Below are 18,032 nucleotides of genomic sequence, written 5' to 3'. Positions count from 1 at the left end.
AAACATAAAGATTAAAACTATTTTTTTGTGAAGAATCAACAACAAGTGGGACACAATCATGAAGTGGAACGACATTTATTGGATATTTCAAACTTTTTTAACAAATCAAAAACTGAAAAATTGGGCGTGCAGTCACAGGCAGCAGAGAACTGGAAAGAAAGGCGGCCAAATGAGGTGTTGGCTTTAGGGATGATCAGTGAGATACACCTGCTGGAGCGCGTGCTACGAGTGGGTGTTGCCATCGTGACCAGTGAACTGAGATAAGACGGAGCTTTACCTAGCATGGACTTGTAGATGACCTGGAACCAGTGGGTCTGGCGACGAATATGTAGCGAGGGTCAGCCGACTAGAGCATACAGGTTGCAGTGGTTGGTGGTATAAGGTGCTTTAGTGACAAAACGGATGGCACTGTGATAAACTGCATCCAGTTTGCTGAGTAGAGTGTTGGAAGCTATTTTGTAGATAAAATCGCCGAAGTCGAGGATCGGCAGGATAGTCAGTTTTGCTAGGGTAGGTTTGGCGGCGTGAGTGAAGGAGGCTTTGTTGCGGAATAGAAAGCCGACTCTAGATTAGATTTTCGATTGTAGATGTTTGATATGAGTCTGGAAGGAGAGTTTTACAGTCTAGCCAGACACCTAGGTACTTATAGATGTCCACATATTCAAGGTCGGAACCATCCAGGGTGGTGATGCTAGTCGGGCGTGCGGGTGCAGGCAGCGAACGGTTGAAAAGCATGCATTTGGTTTTACTAGCGTTTAAGAGCAGTTGAAGGCCACGGAAGGAGTGTTGTATGGCATTGAAGCTCGTTTGGAGGTTAGATAGCACAGTGTCCAAGGACGGGCCGGAAGTATACAGAATGGTGTCGTCTGCGTAGAGGTGGATCAGGGAATCGCCCGCAGCAAGAGCAACATCATTGATATATACAGAGAAAAGAGAGAAAAGAGTCGGCCCGAGAGTTGAACCCTGTGGCACCCCCATAGAGACTGCCAGAGGACCGGACAGCATGCCCTCCGATTTGACACACTGAACTCTGTCTGCAAAGTAGTTGGTGAACCAGGCAAGGCTGTCATCAGAAAAACCGAAAAAAGGTAGAATCCTAATAACCAAGGCCGACGGCATCTCTAGACTAACATATGGTGCTCTTATCTTTATATCTTGACAGTAAAATAAGCAAGGAGATAGACCAGATGCTTTTCAACTTTCTTTGGAGAAACCCATTACATTAGGAAAACTGTTGTAATGAACACTTATGAGAATGGTGGACTGAATTTTCTGGACTTATAAACACAATTTTTCTCCACACAGATATTATATATGGAATAATCGGGATATATTGTATAAAAATATATATATTTTTTTAGAATATTGGTTCCGAAATAATATCCTATTGGTGAGCCAACTGGTAAATGCAGAGGGTCTTTTACTCAGTTATAAGGAATTCTTATCACTTTACAAGGTCCCTGTAACACCTAAAGATTTTGCATTTGTTTTAGATGCCATTCCCTCAGGTGTTGCTCTGTTATTCAGGAACGTGTCAAGACCTGACCCTCAGAGCCTACCTTTTATTGACCCTGCTGACTCATCAGTAGGAAAGATTTGTTTCTATTTTGGTCCATTCAACAACAGAGCGATACGAACGTTGTTTCAGCAGGATATTGTATCTATACCTTATGTCATGCCTTATTGGAATGGATTTATTGATAATATCTTTTGGAAAAAAGTTTGGATGTTGCCACACACATACCTACTTGTTAACAAAATTAAGGAAGTTTCCTTTAAAATTATTCATAATGTCACGCCTTGGTCTTAGTATTTTGTGTTTTAGATAATTAATTGGTCAGGCCAGGGTGTGACATGGGTTTATGTTATTGTGTTGTTGTATTGGGGTTTTTGTAGGCATTGGGATTGTGGTTGATTAGGGGTGTGTTTAGTTTAGGTTTTGCTGCCTGAGGCGGTTCTCAATCAGAGTCAGGTGATTCTTGTTGTCTCTGATAGGGAACCATATTTAGGTAGCCTGGGTTTCACTGTGTATTTCGTGGGTGATTGTTCCTGTCTCTGTGTAGTTTCACCAGATAGGCTGTAATTAGGTTTCACGTTCCGTTTTGTTGTTATTTATTTATATCAGTTATTTCATGTACCGCGATTCATTCATTAAAAAACATGAGTAACCAACACGCTGCATTTCGGTCCGACTCTCTTTCGACAAACGAAGAACGCCGTTACACATAATTATTATCCTGCCAACCACTATATGAAGAAGTTTAAGGAAAACATCAACTCAAAAAGCTTCTTTTGTAATGACCACCCAGAAACAGTGTTGCATCTTTTTTGGCATTGTATGCATGTAAGAAAACTGTGGCAAGACATCAGTAGGTTTATAAGATTTATAACACATTTATGAAGATTTTACACTGTTGTGGAGAGATGTACTGCTTGGATTCTTTACATACGATAGAAATAAGCTGAAACATTTTTATGTAATTAATTTCATTATTCTTTTGGCCAAATTTCATATACACAAATGTAAATTTACAAACAAAAAAACATTTTCTTACCCTACAAAAATAAATTGCTCTGTATTTTAAGACAGTTAAATACTCTAACAAAAAAGCTGTTAGAATTGTAAGTGTATGTATGTCCCTTAAGGTGTAAATGTACTGTGATACTGTACCCCCTAGCTCGATTGTCCATTGTATATAATCTATATATACTTATGTTCCCTCTTCTGTATTGATTTGTTGTTAATAAAAAAAAATGTAAATGTAAAAATATAAAAAATCTGACTGCGCAATCCACTGTCTCATCAGCTCAACCATGCAATTTCTAAACTTGATCTAGACATTATCTTACATTTCTTTTAGACTAACATTTCGTTTTCAACAGCTAAGATTTGTATAAACCTTGCTGTCTGTCCCTCCAACATTTGCAACAGTTTAAATATTCAAATGTGATCTCCACCTGTCCCATAGTAATGAACGTGTTGGGGGATGGGACGAGGCAAGAAAAAAGGTACAACGAAACAAAGTGCAGCTAGTTTGCAGTCTTTCCAGCTTCAGTTTGAAGTGATTGTGTGAGCTGTGTTGTTGGCTAGCTCCTCTGAACAACAGTGTCCTGACGAGTGAGCACATTTTCTATGCCAGGCGAAATCGCGACTCGATAGCTCATTGTTATGGATGTATCCAAATAAATTTCTCTAGAAAACAACTTAAACAAATGCAAATGCAGCTGCTTTAGTGTTATTCTGGCTAAACCTTTTGACGTGACTGTAAGTTAGCAGTAGATGGTTAGCTAGCAAGCAAGGGATAAGAACATTGCCAGTCAGTATGGCAATGGAACATTTAGAACGAACGACTGGGTTGCATCCATAGATACAGAACAAAAAGACTGAACGACTGGGTCGCGTCTCTAGCAACCAAACTGGCAGAACGAACGACCAGTCGGCTTGGGTAGCAACCCTAGATTTGTGTCAGGACTATATCTTGTGGAAGGATGAAATCATTATTTGAATATGTTGGTAGCCCATTGTATAATAGTGATAATGCCCTCGAAGCCGGTGTTTGGAGGATATATTGGCACCGTTTGCTGCCACTCGACTTTGTCTTAAGCCTAACAACAATATATCCTCCAAACAAAGGCTTCTTTGGCATTATAAACACACAACAATACACACAAACCTAAAAGTAAGAAAATGGAATTTAGAAATATTAGTGCGAGCAATGTCTGAGTCTGGTATATATATACAGTTGAAGTCGGAGGTTTACATACACATAGATTGGAGTCATTAAAACTTGTTTTTCAACCACTCCACAAAGTCCTTGTTAACAAACTATAGTTTTGGCAAGCCGGTTAGGACATCTACTTTGTGCATGACACAAGTAACTTTTCCAACAATTGTTTACAGACAGATTATTTCACTTATAATTCACCGTATCACAATTCCAGTGGGTCAGAAGCTTACATACACTAAGTTGACTGTGCCCTTAAACAGCTTGGAAAATTTCAGAAAATTATGTCTTTAGAAGCTTCTGATAGGCTAATTGACATAATTTGAGTCAATTGGAGGTGTACCTGTGGATGTATTTCAAGGCCTACCTTCAAACTCAGTGCCTCTTTGCTTGACATCATGGGAAAATAAAACAAAAATCAGCCAAGACCAATTTCCAAACACCTGTAGGTACAATGTTCATCTGTACAAACAACAGTACGCAAGTATAAACACTACGGGACCACGCAGCCATCATACTGCTCAGGAAGGAGACACGTTCTGTCTTCTAGAGATTAACATGGTGTGAAAAGTGCAAATCAATCCCAGAACAACAGCAAAGGACCTTGTGAAGATGCAGGAGGAAACAGGTACAAAAGTATCTATATCCACAGTAAAACAAGTCCTATATCAACATAACCTGAAACGCCGCTCAGCAAGGAAGAAGCCACTGCTCCAAAACCGCCACAAAAAAGCCAGACTACGGTTTGCAACTGCACATGGGGACAAAGATCGCACTTTTTGGAGAAATGTCCTCTGGTCTGATGAAGGTTTGGAGGAAAAATGGGGAGGCTTGCATGCTGAAAAACACCATCCCAACCGTGAAGCACAGGGGTGGTAGCATCATGTTGTGGGGGTGCTTGGCTGCAGGAGGGACTGGTGCACTTCACAAAATACACTGCTCAAAAAAATAAAGGGAACACTAAAATAACACATCCTAGATCTGAATGAATGAAATATTCTTATTAAATACTTTTTTCTTTACATAGTTGAATGTGCTGACAACAAAATCCCACAAAAATAATCAACGGAAATCAAATTTATCAACCCATGGAGGCCTGAATTTGGAGTCACACTCAAAATTAAAATAGAAAACCACACTACAGGCTGATCCAACTATGATGTAATGTCCTTAAAACAAGTCAAAATGAGGCTCAGTAGTGTGTGTGGCGTCCACGTGCCTGTATGACCTCCCTACAACGCCTGGGCATGCTCCTGATGAGGTGGCGGATGCTCTCCTGAGGGCTCTCCTCCCAGACCTGGACTAAAGCATCCGCCAACTCCTGGACAGTCTGTGGAGCAACGTGGCGTTGGTGGATGGAGCGAGACATGATGTCCCAGATGTGCTCAATTGGATTCAGGTCTGGGGAACGGGCGGGCCAGTCCATATCATCAATGCCTTCCTCTTGCAGGAACTGCTGACACACTCCAGCCACATGAGGTCTAGCATTGTCTTGCATTAGGAGGAACCCAGGGCCAACCGCATCAGCATCTGGTCTCACAAGGGGTCTGAGGATCTCATCTCTGTACCTAATGGCAGTCAGGCAACCTCTGGCGAGCACATGGAGAGTTGTGTGGCCCCCCAAAGAAATGCCACCCCACACCATGACTGACCCACCGCCAAACCGGTCATGCTGGAGGATGTTGCAGGCAGCAGAACGTTCTCTACGGCGTCTCCAGACTGTCACGTCTGTCACATGTTCTCAGTGTGAACCTGCTTTCATCTGTGAAGAGCACAGGGCGCCAGTGGCGAATTTGCCAATCTTGGTGTTCTCTGGCAAATGCCAAACATCCTGAACAGTGTTGGGCTGTAAGCACAACCCCCACCTGTGGACGTCGGGCCTTCATTACACCCTCATGGAGTCTGTTTCTGACCATTTGAGCAGACACATGCACATTTGTGGCCTGCTGGAGGTCATTTTGCAGGGCTCTGGCAGTGCTCCACCTGCTCCTCCTTGCACAAAGGCGGAGGTAGCGGTCCTGCTGCTGGGTTGTTGCCCTCCTACGGCCTCCTCCACATCTCCTGATGTACTGGCCTGTCTCCTGGTAGCGTCTCCATGCTCTGGACACTACGCTGACAGACACAGGAAACCTTCTTGCCACAGCTCGCATTGATGTGCCATCCTGGATGAGCTGCACTATCTGAGCCACTTGTGTGGGCTGTAGATTCCGTCTCATGCTACCACTAGAGTGAAAGCACCGCCAGAATTCAAAAGTGACCAAAACATCAGCCAGGAAGCATAGGAACTGAGAAGTGGTTATCACCTGCAGAACCACTCCTTTATTGGGGGTGGCTTGCTAATTGCCTATAATTTCCACCTGTTGTCTATTCCATTTGCACAACAGCATGTGAAATTTATTGTCAATCAGTGTTGCTTCCTAAGTGGACAGTTTGATTTCACAGAAGTGTGATTGACTTGGAGTTATATTGTGTTGTTTAAGTGTTCCCTTTATTTTTTTGTGCATTGTAGATGGCTTCATGAGGAAGGAGAATTATGTGGATATATTGAAGCAACATCTCAAGACATCAGTCAGGATGTTAAAGCTTGGTCGCAAATGGGTCTTCCAAATGGACAATGACCCTAAGCATACTTCCAAAGTTGTGGCAAAATGGCTTAAGGACAACAAAGTCAAGGTATTGGAGTGGCCATCTCAAAGCCCTGACCTCAATCCTGAAAAAATAACTGAAAAAGTGTGTGCGAGCAAGGAGGCCTACAAACCTGACTCAGTTACACCAGCTCTGTCAGGAGGAATTGTGCCAAAATTCACCCAACTTTTTCTCCAAAAACCTTGTGGAAGGCTACCCAAAATGTTTGACCCAAGTTAAACAATTTAAAGGCAATGCTACAAAATACTAATTGAGTGTATGTAAACTTCTGACCCACTGCGAATGTGATGAAATAAATAAAAGCTGAAATAAATCATACTCTCTACTATTATTCTGACATTTCACATTCTTAAAATAAAGTGGTGATCCTAACTGATCGAAGACAGGGAATTTTTTACTAGGATTAAATGTCAGGAATTGTGAAAAACTAAGTTTAAATGTAGTAGACTAAAGTGTATGTAAACTTCCGACTTCAACTGTATGTAAACATTATTAAAGTAACCAGTGTTCCATTATTAAAGTGACCAGTATTCCATGTCTATGTACATAGGGCAGCAGCCTCTAAGATGCAGGGATGAGTAGCCGGCTAGTGATTATGTTCAGGGCCTGGTAACATACACATCACTGTCTTTGGAATAAAATGTCACATCCGCTGAGCACACATGATTACCTCTGCATATATCATTTACACATTAACTTGGTAGAGCTCTCAAAGAAAAACACATGCAACCACATAAGCAGCATACACGCATGTACATATTATGCAACGCAAAGCTAGAGGGGCCAATACAGCATCAGAGGTATAGGGATATGTTTGTATCTCTCTGGCGTACTTGGGTTCATAGATATGGTCTTTGTGTGAATCTCTCTCTTTCTTTATTGAGGAGTTTTTGTATAGCATGTGTGTGTATGTGTGTGTTTTGGTGCCTATATAGAGGGGTGTTTATAGCTGTTCTGCTGTGCTGACTCAGAGGGCATGTCACAGAATTCTCCCAGAGGTCCAAGCGGCATGACAGCAGCACGCACACAGAGGGGTGTGGTGTGGTGTATAGTTACAGTGAGTCATTGACCCACACGTACATGCACACACACACACACACACACACACACACACACACACACACACACACACACACACACACACACACACACACACACACACACACACACACACACACACACACACACACACACACACACACACACACACAGACCGGACTTAGGCCCACACCTTAAGCTTCATAATGCAGAAAGCCTGCAGAATGATCAGAGCAAAGGAGCACAGATGGTTTCACTCCTCCAAGGCAGATGAGCACTATCTCTCTATCTTTTTTTTCTCTTTCTCATTGGCTTCTTCTTCTATGTGGACTATCTTTTTTTATTTCTCCCAGCCTCTTTATACAGTTTCTCTATACCTATATTACTAACACCATCCTCTGTTCAACTGAACCACCTGGACAAGAGGAACTCCTACGTGAGAGTGCTGTTCATTGACTATAGCTCAGCGTTCAACACCATAGTGCTCTCCAAGCTCATCACTAAGCTCAGGACCCAAGGGACTGAATAACTCCCTCTGCAACTGGATCCTGGAATTCCTGACAGGTCGACACACTGATCCTCAACACAGGGGCCCCTCAGGGGTGCATGCTTAGTCCCCTCCTGTACTCCCTGTTCACCCATGACTGTGTGGCCGCGCATGATTCCAACACCATCATTAAGTTTGCTGAACAACACAACGGTGGTTGGCCTGATCACTGATGACGATGAGACAGCCTATAGGAAGGAGGTCAGTCACCTGGTAGTGTGTTGCCAGGACAACAATCTCTCCCTCAACGTCAGCAAGACAAAGGATCTGATCGTGGACTAGAGGAAACGGAGGGCCGAGCATGCACCCATCCACATCGACTAATCGAGTGGGTCGAGAGCTTCAAGTTCCTCGGTGTCCACATCACTAAGGCATCTTCATCGTCCACACACACCAACACAGTCGTGAAGACGGCACGACAATGCCTCTTCCCCCTCAGGAGGCTGAAAAGATTCACCATGGGCCCTCAAATCCTCAACAAGTTCTACAGCTGCAACATTGACAGCATCTTGCAGAATACAGTGTTTGGTTTTCACCCAACAAAATGGCACCGATCTCATCCAAAAGGTTGACTCAAGTTCGCCAAAAAGCACCAAGAAGCACCTGATGATCTATAAGACTCTTGGAAGAATGTTTTATGGACAGATGTCAAAAATGTGACTTTGTGGGCGACAAGGGTCCCATTATGCCAGGCAAAAACCAAACACTGCAAACCACAATAAGAACCTTATACCAACGGTCAAGTATGGTGGTGGTAGTGTGATGGTTTGGGGATGCTTTGCTGCCTCGGGACCTGGACGACTTGCCTTAACAGAAGGAACCATGAATTCTGCTCTGTATCAGAGAATTCTACAGGAGACTGTCAGGCCATCCGTCAGTGAGCTGAAGCTGAAGTGCAGCAGGGTCATGAAGCAAGACAATGATCCAAAACACACAATCAAGTCTACATGAAAATGGTTAAAAAGTAAAACATTTGAAGTTTTGGATTGGCCTAGTCAAAGTCCAGACCTAATCCCAATTGAGATGTTGTGGCAGGACTTGAAGCGAGCAGTTCATGCTTGAAAACCCACAAATATCGCTGAGTTAAAGTATTTCCACATTGAAGAGTGGGCCAAAATTCCTCCACAGTGATGTGAGAGACCGATCAACAACTACAGGAAGTGTTTGGTTGCAGTCATTGCAGCTAAAGGTGGCACAATAAGTTATTGAGTGTAAGGGGGAATTACTTTTTCACACAGGGGAATTGGGTGTTGCATTAACATTGGGTGTTAATTAAATAAATAAAATAAGCATTCATTTATTTTGTTATTTGTAAACTCAGGTTCCCTTTATCCAACATAAGGTTTTGGTTTAAGATCTGATAACATTCAGTATCACAAATATGCAAAAAAAGAGAAAATGTCAGAAGGTGTCAGAAGGTGAATTCACCAATTTGTAAGTCGCTCTGGATAAGAGCGTCTGCTAAATGACTTAAATGTAAAATCAGAAAGGTGGCAAATGCTTTTTCGCAGCACTGTATAATATACATATCTGCCTCAATTACCTCGTACCCCTGCACATCCAAACAACAAATCAACTCGGTACTGGCACCCCATGTATACAGCCAAGTTATCGTTTCTCATTGTGTATTTATTCCTTGTGTTATAATTGTTGTATTATTTATCTTTTTTTCTCTGTGCATTCACTCCAGGTCTGAATCAACAGCAGTAACATTGGCTGAAGGTGATGCAGTAGAAGACAGTGAACAGGATGCTCCTACAGTACATGATCACACAATCCTATAAATCATAGTAAAACAGTCTGTCTAATCCTCATACAGTCATCATGTCTGTCTGTCTTAACCAGGTGTGGGCTATTGAGTCAGAGGATGAGGTAGAGACTGAGGGGGATGTTTTTCATAAGACCAGGGGTGAGCGTCTCTGGTACCAAGGGCATCTGGGTGTGGAACACAGTACCAACACACCTGATCAAACTAATGGCTGGGTTTAAGCAGGTGTATTAAATTAGAGCTGGGCTGAAACAAAAGCATGCCCACTCTGCTGCTCTCCTGGATCAGAATAGCTCACCCCACAGGTCTTATCAAAAACACTCACCTTCCTTCATTCTGGCATCCGATAACTCAAAATCCCAGCCCCTACCCACGCAACCAGTTACTGTAACTCAGACTAGGGAGAAACTACCCATGGCACAGATCTAGGACCAGCTTACCCTCACCAAATCCTAATGTTAACCCTTAGAGAATAAAACAAAACACGGATCAGTATCTCAGGCAACCTCATCCTACTCCTTATGAGTCATTAATTCCCCTTCTATACCAATGCCTCATTCTCTTCAATCACATGTAGAAGAACAAACATATGTGTGCTAATCCTGACATGTGTGTGTTCTGCTCATGAACAATACGTGTGTGAAGTGCTTATGGGAGTGACATATGTGAGTAAGTATGTGTAAGGACACCGTGTGTATGTGTGTGTGTGCAGGTGTGTACACCATCATGGGAGAGTGAGCATGTGTGAGAAAATCTATGGGTACATGTGAGGAATTTAAATCTTAAAAGGGGCAATCTGCAGTTCAAACAATAACAAAGTCATCCCGCCACTGTTTCAGTAAACAGCTGAGGAATAGGGCTGGAGAAATGTAACCACTCAAATTCAAAGACCAAGCTATGGGCTCTCGAGTGGCACAGCGGTTTAAGGCACTGCATGTCAGTGCTAGAGGTGTCACTACAGACTTTGGTTCGATTCCAGGCTGTATCACAACTGGCCATAGGGCAAAGCACAATTGGCCCAGCATCGTCCGAGTTCGGGTTTGGCTGTGGTAGGCCGTCATTGTATATAATAATTTGTTCTTAACTGACTTGCCTAGTTAATTAAAGGTGACTTTTTTAAAATAAAAACATTTAAATGCAAGGACTAATCATTCATGATATCAAAATTATAATTTTGACCACATGGTGTTTGTTTACAATTACATTATTTAACAAAGAGTAAAACAAGTTCATAATTCTGGTTCTGATGGGGTATGACAGCTGAACTAAGCTCATGAGGCATTTCTAAGTTATATTCTACAAGAATCTGTTACGTGTGCTGCCACTCCGGCCTCTAGGTCACCAGGCTGCTGATTATTTCGCACACCTGTCACAATCTTCCCGCGCACCCGCGCCTCATGACACTCACCTGGACTCCATCACCTCCTTGAATACCTGTCCTATTTATGTCACTCCCTTTGGTTCCTTCCCCAGGTGTTATTGTTTCTGTTCCAGTTTCATGTCTGTGCGTTGTTCGTGTGTTCTTGTTTTATATTCTTTTTCATTAATTTATTAAATGATTTACTCCCTGAACTTGCTTCCCAACTCCCAGGGCACACGTTATAAAATCAATGGCTATATTTCATGAATTGAAAAGTCACAAAACACATGTAGCAACCACAGATTGTCCCTGTAACTGAGATCTTGCTAATAGCTTGTGATGCTCAAATACTCCCATATAGATGTTAAAGAAAGCTGAGAAAACAGACGAAGAAAGACAGAGAAATTGATGGATTTAGGGCAGGATAGTGAGAGAGAAGCACAGAGAAAGGGAGCGTAAGTAAGAGGTATAAGTCTCCATCTCCACCTCGTCACAGTAGTTTTGCTGTTTATTTTCTTTCTCCCACTCAACCATCTCTTTCTCCCAGACTCCAGCCTTCTGTTGGCCAATCCACCTCTGATGAATCACTTTGTTTTACCCCCCCCTCCCCCTTTCACCCCCTTCCCTCGTTCTGGCGGTGTTATTTCAACATGGTTGTATTGTACTCCTGCGGGAGGAGATATAGGGCAGTGAAGATAGAGAGATAAACAGAAAAAGAAAATGAGAGAGGGAGGAGGGTTGGGAGAGATGCATGGAAAAAGGTGATTATAGCTATATAACGAAGCAGACAGTGGAAGGTACAGAGAGGGGGAGTGGAAAGTATAGAGAAAGAAAGGAAAATAAACGATAGACAGAGAGAGGGAGAGGGTGAGGTGAGCATTAGGGATATGATGAAGCAGAGAATGTGGGCGGCAGAGAGACACGGTTTCAGGGGAAACTGACTCAGTGATGCTGGTATGTCTTGACCATAGCAAATTAGTCTGTGTGTATGTGATTGAGTGAAAAATAAAGTAACAGAGACAGGAGGGGATAGAGAAACTGTGAGGGGGCTAGAAGTGTGTACAGTCTCTAAAGTTGTGATGAGGTGTGTGTCAAGATGTCACTCTGGGCAGCCTGGAACACAGTGGAACTGAGCCATCTCACCTTATCACAGGGTAAAACTAGCAACCTGGCATTTGACTTAAAACAAACTGACAGATGAAAAATGGGCCTACAAAAAAACATTGCCCCTCGATGGTAGTCTTACTACTGCAATCACAGTTCATCCAGTGTGAGTGTGTGTGCGTAGGTGGTGGTCCTGATTTAAGACACTGAGGGCCCTTAGCCAAATGGGATACATAGAGAGGAGTGTGTCTGCTGCTTTATCTGAATCACTGTCAACATTAATCTCTGTCTCTATCTCTCTCTCTGTCTCTCTCTCTCTGTCTGTCTCTCACACACACACAATACTACAGCATCTGTGAGTGTCTTGTGTCTTTCTGCGAATATCTGTAGAGGACAAATGGGTGCAGGGAGGAGGAGGGTATTTATATCCTGAGATCTGCCCCTTCAGGCAGAAGAACACTAAGTGCGGGCAATGGAATGGAGGAGGGGGGTATGCCGTCACTCTCACAATAACGTCTTTATCCATCTACAGGAAGGCCTGAGGACAATATAATATAGTAGAACAACATGCAACAAGCTGCGGATTGCCATATATACAGATATGTATTGCATGACACCACTACTACTACTACATGCATGACACCACTACTACTACTACAAGTAAAGTTATACTTCTCTCTGTTTGTAACACTTCTATTACCGTAACTGGACTGCTAATGATAATACTATTGATTCTACTAATATCAGGTGCAAAAATGAAACAGGTGCAAAGCAAACCCTTATTTCCAAAATATAATGGCTTCCAAAAACCACAGGCAAATATCAGGAACTGTAAAGTTAATTCCTGAAGCTCAAACTCAACTGAACCTCAACCAAGCCACATAATCATAGCAAGCCAAAATACCTCGACAATTCTGAAAGAAATCTCTGTTCCAGATTCAACTGAAATGACCACATTTCATAGCCACTTTTGACCTACACATTGCCCAGATTGACATGCACACACACACACACACACACACACACACACACACACACACACACACACACACACACACACACACACACACACACACACACACACACACACACACACACACACACTCACACAAACAAACTCTTTCTCTATATTTCGTGCACACACACACATTTATGCCAGATTCCAGAGAGTCTGAGCATCTTAATTTGAGTGAATATTTCCAGAAACAGACACTATCCTGTTTGTGGACAGAGGGATCGCTGAGTTCTCCCCAGCAAGCACCAGTCTGAACGGTGACATACTGGCCTTCATGCATGTGTGTCTGCATGTGTGTGTGTGAGCGTGTGAGTGAGTGAGTGAGTGAGTGAGTGAGTGAGTGAGTGAGTGAGTGAGTGAGTGAGTGAATGGGAGTGACTGTGAGGTCTCGAATGTCAAGGTGGCCCTCTAATAAACCGGATTAAAGAGTCAGACTGAATTACGTTAGAACCTTAGAACAGGAAGGCCGGAAGTGGAGAATGACAGAAAGAATGGAAGAAAGAGACAGAAAAATAATGTTCAATCTGGAGAACGAGAGAGTGGGAAACAGAGGGGCAGAGAGAGAGGAGAGGTAAGAGAGAAATAATGATCAACGAACTGATAGCATACATGTGGAGAGAGAGGTTGAGAGAGTGAGAATAATAGGGGAGGTTTCTAGCTCAGAAACAGATAGAGAAAGAGAGACAGAAATAGAGCACTCTACAGAGATATGCCATGGAGGGACACTGAGCGGTTCCAAAGTCCAACAGAACAGTTAAAGCGGCAGTGCATCAAAAACTAGATTTGTACTGTGGTTTATATATAATTCCACATTATGAGGTTGGAATAATACTGTGAAATTATGAAAATTATGATAATGCACATTTAGTGTAAGATCTGTTTTAAATGACTGCTTGAAATTTCAGCTTGTTTGGCTCAGTGGAGTTTTTGGATTTAGGTTAATAGACCAATAACAAAGAGTTAGCCCTCCTCTCTGCCAATAACAGCTAGTTACACATCTCTCCCATTCGGCTCCTCCAATTACACCCCTTCCTCAGACCACTCCCAGACAGACCTAGCAAAATTCTCAATACCTTGATGAGAAAACATATAGTTATAAATACATTAAGTGTTTAAAGGATCCAATGATAAGCACAACATGCAGTATTTGTGATAACTGTCATGATAAGTTATCTCCAAAATGAGTTCATAAATACCTGGTGAAAGGAACTCCATTAAACCTATAAACACACCATCATGAAACCTCTATTCAGCCATGCACTAAAGGTCGTTGACCCTGACCCTCTGTCAGGGGCTATAACCCTGTCCAATGTGACTTGGACCACACTGAAGGGTCACATGAAAAGCCTTAGAGACGTGTCCATTGGTCCACTGGGTTGGGCTTGTTATTGTGGCTCCAGAACCAATCATCTGACTCCTGCCTTCATGTTTTGACCTCTGGATGAGGTGGACACCCAACTACATCGGAGGCAGACATCTTCTCTGATGTTCTGCCTCTTCTGAGACAGGCCACAGTTCAAAGGCCAAGATTGACTCTGACAGGGAGGTATTTTAACTGCAGTTAGACACCCACTCACGCATGAACACACGTACAGACACACAAAGGTCAAATACGGGTTGCCTTTGTAACACTAATGAGCAGAGCATACAGAGGATCATGGAACCCCAAAAACACATTTGTGAATACCAACACTATAGTTCAAGATGTAAATATAGACAGAGCAGAGGCACACACAGAAAACACACCCTGATTGGCAGACTCGTAACTGATGATAAGAGCTGAGAGTAGTGGAATAGTGAGGAGGCTTCCCATCCAAAGTACTCTTATAATCTCCACCGGTGCAGCCAGAAGAGGACTGGCCACCCCTCTGAGCCTGGTTCCTCTCTAGGTTTCTTCATAAATTCATGCCTTTCTAGAGTTTTTCCTAACCACTGTGCTTCTACATCTGCATTGCTTGCTCTTTGGAGTTTTAGGCTGGGTTTCTATATAAGCACTTGGTGACATCTGCTGATGTAAAAAGGGCTTTCTAAATACATTTGATTGATTGATGAGTCATCCATATGGATCACTTTCCCTGTAGAATGTTACACTATCCACAGCATAATGTCAGATCACAAGTTCTGTAATCTACACATTCTGCAGTCTTTTGTTTTTGGTTTGAGGTTTTGCTCTCTGTTCTGTCTGCTCTATGTTCTGCCTGCTCTGTGTTCTGTCTGTGCTCTGTTCTGTCTGCTCTGTGTTCTGTCTGCTCTATGTTCTGCCTGCTCTGTGTTCTGTCTGTGCTCTGTTCTGTCTGCTCTATATTCTGCCTGCTCTGTGTTCTGTCTGCTCTGTGTTCTGTCTGTGCTCTGTTCTGTCTGTGCTCTGTTCTGTCTGTTCTATGTTCTGCCTGCTCTGTGTTCTGTCTGCTCTGTTCTGTCTGCTCTGTGTTCTGTCTGTGCTCTGTTCTGTCTGTGCTCTGTGTTCTGTCTGCTCTGTGTTCTGTCTGTGCTCTGTGTTCTATCCTGTCTGCTCTGTGCTATGTTCTGTGTTCTGTCTGTGCTCTGTTCTGTCTGCTCTCTGTTCTGTCTGCTCTATGTTCTGCCTGCTCTGTGTTCTGTCTGTGCTCTGTTCTGTCTGTGGTGTGTCATAGTGCTTGGTCAGTAGGTTTTGGGGTTGGTTGTGAGTGATGTTTTCTGTTGGGTAGCCTTTTTGTTCTTGAAGGTTTTGTCAGTCAGATATGGACAATTCAACAGTAACAGTTGTATGGTTTGGTTAACTTTTCAATGGTTAGTTTTTGTTTGACATCAATTTTAAAGTCTCAACATCATTCTTTTACCGTGGAATTGCCCATATGTGAACTATCTGTCCTGCTGTTGATGGGTGATCTGTCTGCCCTGCTGTTGATGGGTGATCTGTCTGCCCTGTGCACTTTACTATCTGGAGAGGATTTCCCTCCCACTATCCTGCCAGCTTCACACCCTACTCTGGCCTAACATACGACAGAAAGATAAACTCTTAACAGATGAAACCATCAAAGTTGGCTTTGATATCCCATACCTTCAAGGTGGTCTGGAGTGTATGGTCTGCACGTGTCCCTTCTAAAAGCCTCGTTCTCTAAGATAAGAGTAGGTATCAAAGCAGGCAGCAAATCCTCCCGGAGAAAAATGCTGTTCTTGGGGTTGACATTCTGTTATTCTCGTCGGTGGATCGACGTGTTTTTGTTTCTCTTTGCAATCCAAGTGGTCTGGCAGGGCTCTGTGTTCAAGCCATTAGCTCTTTGGAGCAGTTTGCCGCCCGTTACGATCCAGATTCGCAGTGGCACGCCCCCCTCTCCCCCTCTATACCTCGCTCAGCTGGATTCAACTGCGGCTGTCGTTGAAGTCCTGATGAGAAACAGGTGAATCTAGATTCTCCAACGGCCCCATACGCCTACCATCTGCCTCGGGCCTTGGTTGGGCAACCCTTGTAAACACACCACGCGTGCCAGTTTGAGGACAGACCTCAGGCGCACTTTCAAATGAGCAGGCTAAACACACAGAAGCACTAATGTGGTTTGTTGTGTGCCCATGAACGTGTTGCTTGCTCTTTCAACGAACACTAAACTATTTGAATAATCGTAGTCAACGTCCAGAATCGAGATCTCAATAATCCCCTTAATTCGTGTGTCCAAATTGAACCCTTCTCCTCTTTCCGATTGTAAATTGGGGATCTGGGTATGCCATGTAATTAAACATGAGTATGTCGTCGTGAGGAGAATAGTCTGGTGTTGTAGCCTATCTGGTATCATCGCATCATTGGGAAGAGAGGCTCGTCTTTCCTACTCGTTCTTTCCATACGACAAGCTACAGAATTGACGATGCTGCCAATCTTCGCAACTGGTTTAGAATTTCCGCAGCAGCCTGTGTCCCCACGGTCCTCGCCTGCTTTTTGCCTCTTCCACAGATTACCAACAATATAAAAACGACTGCATGCAGCAACCACATAAATATTTAAAGTTCGACTTTATTCATTCATATTGGCAGGTTATGGTATGCATAGCGCACCATAGGCCAAAATGTATAATACATTTATAATAAAAACGCTATATGAATATGGTATATTTAAGCGCACAGGTCACATATGGATCATTCATAGCCTGCAGGCCTATCGCATCGTCTTCGTTCATACAGTTTTAATGTAGGCTATTCCCATACTCGCCATTCTTCATTCAAAACCTACCTGCGCTCATATGTCCTGTCCTCAGGTATGACGTCGTCTGCATCCGATTATGACTCGGGCATATAGCAACGGGCACGGATGCGTATCCACAGCCTCCGGTCACGCGCTTCCACCTCTGGTGAGCCGCAAACTATAGGCTAAAATACGGAAAGTCAGTCTTCTGTCGATATTGACTTAGACTACCTCAGCCAGTTCTCTCTACGATAAACCAAACCAGCAGGAGCAAGCACGGGAACTCACGCCCCTTTAAAATTGCTCCATCTCTCTCTCCCTCCCTTCCCTCTCTCTCTGGCTCACATGCGGATCAACACGATTACCTCCAACCGCCCGAAGCGGTTACTATTACACAACTGATCTGCTCAAGCACCGAGACCCCGGGCCCACCAACAAATTAGCCGAGATTTAGATTCCAGCCTTACATGATGGGATGAATACGGGCGTTTTTATTCCACTCATATTCCACACTCAGAATATTAATTTTCATTCTCTCCCCCCTTCTTGTGCGCTCTCTCTCAAATAAACGATAAAATGTCAGGTCTTTCTTTTGTTATCTTTCAACCTTTTTTATTATTATTAATAATTACATTCTGTTTTTACGTATTTTATACTATCAGCATCTGGTAATGCG

General features: G+C 43.1%; 1 protein-coding gene across 2 annotated transcripts in view; it reads right to left on the bottom strand.

Moving 5' to 3' along the window:
• The window catches only part of LOC135527945 (proline-rich transmembrane protein 3), a 30,951-nt gene extending 13,256 nt beyond the window's left edge, over nucleotides 1–17,695 (bottom strand). The window contains exon 1 of one of the 2 annotated variants that reach the window (XM_064956629.1): nucleotides 17,405–17,695. The gene's annotated coding sequence lies outside the window, so the exon portion shown is untranslated. Of the gene's footprint in view, nucleotides 1–16,243; nucleotides 16,928–17,404 lie in introns of those variants that run through there. The other variant, XM_064956630.1, reaches the window with a different exon arrangement.
• Nucleotides 17,696–18,032: the final 337 nt, after the last annotated feature.

This window comes from Oncorhynchus masou, chromosome 33 (genome assembly GCF_036934945.1).
Source record: "Oncorhynchus masou masou isolate Uvic2021 chromosome 33, UVic_Omas_1.1, whole genome shotgun sequence".
NCBI lineage: Eukaryota > Metazoa > Chordata > Actinopteri > Salmoniformes > Salmonidae > Oncorhynchus > Oncorhynchus masou.
This window is presented reverse-complemented; position numbering and strand designations above follow the sequence as displayed.